Below are 4,072 nucleotides of genomic sequence, written 5' to 3' on the forward strand. Positions count from 1 at the left end.
TCTCTTAAAATTCCGCCATCCACAGGGTGCCACTCTTAACATTTTAGTGAACAACCTTCAGTCGTTTCTCACCAAGTATACATGTGTGATGCAGTGAACAGGACTGGGCTATAACCTGAGTTTTTAAAATCGCATTTTGTAAACGTACACATTCAATTTCATGAAATTCCAATTCTGGCAACAAGGGTTAAGGAATTTTTTAATTTTTTAATTTCAAATTTGCCCCTCCTAAGGTTTCCTTGTTTTCTTTGTTTGGAACATATTTCTATTTTACAAAAGTATCATCTCTGTAGACTTTTTATTTTTTATTTTTTTTGGTCTCTGCTGTTTTGATCACTGACATTTTGTTTAGGACCTCTAATAGGAGTTTCTAAATGGCTTTCAAAGAAATATATGATGGACTTTTAAAGGCCTCTTTCAATCTTTTCCTTAGATGTAGCCTATATTAAGTTGATAAAAAGTTGTATGGTGGATTTCCAGGCTGGCCATCTCCCTCCACATTGGTGAGTTGAATTGTGTGTAACCATGGTTACCAGGCTTGCTACCATTACCTCCTTAAAGCGATTTCATGCAATCAGCATTTCCAGCCCCCATGTCCCCTGGCTGGCCTGTGTGTTCAGAGGTTAAACTTCTTCCAGCAGTTTGGTGTCCTGGCTGGGGCAAGGGGTGAGGTGGGCAGTGGGAGAAGCTAGCTAGGACTATGTGAGCTTCTGCCCTACTTCTTAGCTCTCCAGCCCCTGAGACTTAATTCTGGGCACTGCCCTGCCTTTGTAACATGTGTCGCTTTGCACACTAATCCTTTGTTATGTGACTGCCTCCCTGTACCAGGTTGTGAGCTTCTCAAAGGGAGGGACCTTTTTATAGGACCATGTTACCCAGGTATCCTGTGCAGTATCTGGGATAAATTTGCTGAATGAATGAATGAATGAATTAATGAGTGAGTAAGTGAAAAAATATAAGAAAAAAATCCTGGTAGGACAGCGGGTGCTGTTTGGGTGCTCAGTGCAGGGATGAGGAAGGAGGCAAGGAGGGCCAGGGTGCAGAGGCACACAGCCTTAAGTGTGTGGGCTATGGAGTTAGAAAACTGGGACTCAAATCTGGGCTGGGGTACTTATCAGTTGTGTGACCTTGGACAAGTCACTCAATTTTTCTTCACTTAAGTCTCCTTATACATAAAAGGGGATTAATTTGAGTAACCGATCGATTCAATAAATATTTATTGAATGCAATGTGCTAGGCACTATTCTAGGTTCTGGGAAGTCAAGTCTTTTGTGGCAGCCATGGGTTCAAGCTGTTCAGAGCAACTTTGAGAATCTCCTGTAAGGGGAAGAGTTAGCTTCAGCTTCCCTTTACTGCTCAGTGGGAGTACTAGGGCACTGCAGCCTGGGGTGCTTCTCACTTAATCTTTCCTTCACTTTCTCTCTCCATAAGTGTAAGAACTGCATCAGGGTCAGAGGTTTTCCTGCCTACTTCTGCTCCTTCCTCCTTTATCTTTCTTAAGTGTTTTTGCCAATAAGTTACTTATTTAATTCTGTCTTAGCCTCAGCTTCTTGCAAGACCCAAACCAACGTAGCTCTGTTCTTAAGAATCTTACCTCATGGAAATGAAACAGTACATACATCTGAAGCTTGTTGTGAGGATTAAATGAGATAATGTTTGAGCAAGGCTTATCAGAAGGCCAGCGCTGAGGAAGAGCTCAGTGAAGGCTATGCATTGTTGTTGCTATTATTATCATCCTCACAGATTTTGTTTCAGGTGAGCAGGTGAAAAATGGTATCTTTCAAGTGTCAGTTTTATTAGTTCGTTCAGCTCAGTGGACTTCACCTGAACCCCTGCATCCTTAGGAGTTTCTTCGGGAACAAGGGGCTGGAAACTGGAAATGGGAAACCCCGGGAAGATGCTTTGTGGCCTTTAGGGAGTGAGCATGGAGCTGCTAGAGAAATCTTCTGATTCTAGGAAGGTCTGAGTGTGGAGGAGGAGAAGCCTTGAGCTCTGACAATAGCAGTGGCCACTCACTGAAGCTTAGAGGAAAGGGCCAAGGGGTAGCAGAATATGGTGACATGGTACAGGAGGGTGAAGCCAGGCTGCCAGAGTTCAAATCTCAGCTCTGCCACCTACTACCTACCTCCCAGGGTTGTAAGATTTAAGATAATAAAGATAGAATGCTGAGCACAAAGTAAGTATCTGAAGACTGTTAATCTCCTTTCCATCCCCCCACCACATTTTCTTTCTATTACACTTAGAATAGTTAACATTAATGTACCTTCTCTGGTTGGAGAATTATGGCCTTGTCTAGGAGACATTGTCCTGATCTTTGTGTATTATTGAGAAGGAGAGGAAGGTCTGAGGAAATGAAGGAGGGAGGGCATTTGGCTATGGATGAGGAGTAGGGAGGGGCTTTCACTGGAAAAACAGTATTTATGAGCAGCTACTGTGCGCCAATCCCTATGCTGGGGCTTGGTGCCCAAAGGTGATTAGGACACAGGTGCCATTCTTAAGGAGGTCAGATACTAATGTGGACTCCTGGAGTGGACAAACAAGTCTATAAATTGTGTGCTGGGTCCTGGAATGGGGCATATACACCAAGCTTTGGAGCGTGTGACCCTGGACTTAGTAATCATTTTTGATATTTCTCCCCTGCTAGACTGAGGGACGCTCCTGTGGTTCCTAGGTTTTTCTATAGCACATACTCATCCCATGGGTACTCACGTGTATCTCCCTTTCCTGCCAGATAGAAGACATTGAGAGGATGTGGACCTTGAGTACCTCCAGGGCTGGGCACACACAGGCGGATATGTGTTGACTGAGTGGTCTTCCGTTTTCCTATTATAAAATGAAGATAACATTGATCACTTGGGTGGTTGTGAGAATTCACTGGGGTCACGTTAATCAAATATAAATCACCTTACACATGTCATTATTGTAGACTTTTCTTTCTTTTTTTTTTCTTTTTCTTTTTTTGAAGTTTTTATTTTATATACAAAGAGCTAGCATTGTCTCTGCAGTAGATGCTTGGAATGACCCATTCATGGAAGTTCACTTAGTCCGACTTAATGAAGCCTATGTCCTTTGCGTACTGACAGAAACACTGGCAGCACACATTGAGGATGTATTTCCGGATCAGATCCTGGTTTGAGCAGACGCGGCAAGAACGAGATCCCTGGCCATATTTTCTCAGATGGCTCCAGTACAGTTGCCGATGACCCATCTTGCTCTCTCAGAGGCAACGAGACAAAAGTATTGTAGACTTTTCTAATTGGTGCACTCTCTTGTGGGTTAGTGTAGTGAGCTGTGCAGTCTTTCTGTACTGTTCTGGCATGGTTATTTGGAAGATTAAATAAGTTAATGTAGGTAATATCATAACAGGGCCTATCATATAATAAACACTCAAAAAATGTTAGTTAAATCAATGGGCGTAAAGTTTCAGTTGTGCAAAATGAATAAGTCCTAGAGATCTGCTGTACAACATAGTGTAGTATAGTTAACAATTCTATATTGTACACTTAAAAACCTATTAAGAGAGTAGATCTCATGTTAAGTGTTCTTACCACATTAAAAAAAAAAAAAACGCCCCCAAACCAAAATCAAAACAAAAAAAAAAAGTGAAAGAAAAAAATATAAAGGAAAAAATAGAGGCAATGTTACACAACTTGTCAGTGTCCAGAACAAATAGTATATCACTTCTAAAATTTATCATTCATATTGATTTGTAATCCATTAGTATTTCAAAATAAAATGGTGGAAAAATATGGCAGAGGGGTAAGTGTTAGCTATTATAAATATTATCATTGTTGCTAGTTTTTTGGTGTTATTTTACCGGTAAGAATTCTGAAAGTCAGAGAGAGGAAGCACTTTGCCAGGGAAGGCAAAGCTAAATAAGGGGGAGCCAGGAACCACCAGGAACCAGATTGGAGCCCCGCCCAATGCTCTGGAACATTCTTGGAATGGCTCGCTAGGTGGCACTCTTTCCCCGAGATGTGATCCCTCCAAGGCCCTAACGGATGACTCACCTTTTTTCAAGAGAACTTAGCATTCTTGAACTAGCAGAGATTTTGAACATGTCTAGGGGGTT

General features: G+C 41.8%; 1 pseudogene; it reads right to left on the reverse strand.

Annotated features, from left to right (window-relative positions):
• Positions 1 to 2,534: 2,534 nt before the first annotated feature.
• On the reverse strand, positions 2,535 to 3,533 carry LOC111745974 (annotated as a pseudogene).
• Positions 3,534 to 4,072: the final 539 nt, after the last annotated feature.

This window comes from Pteropus vampyrus, unplaced genomic scaffold, assembly GCF_000151845.1.
Source record: "Pteropus vampyrus isolate Shadow unplaced genomic scaffold, Pvam_2.0 Scaffold171, whole genome shotgun sequence".
NCBI classification, from domain to species: Eukaryota; Metazoa; Chordata; class Mammalia; order Chiroptera; family Pteropodidae; genus Pteropus; species Pteropus vampyrus.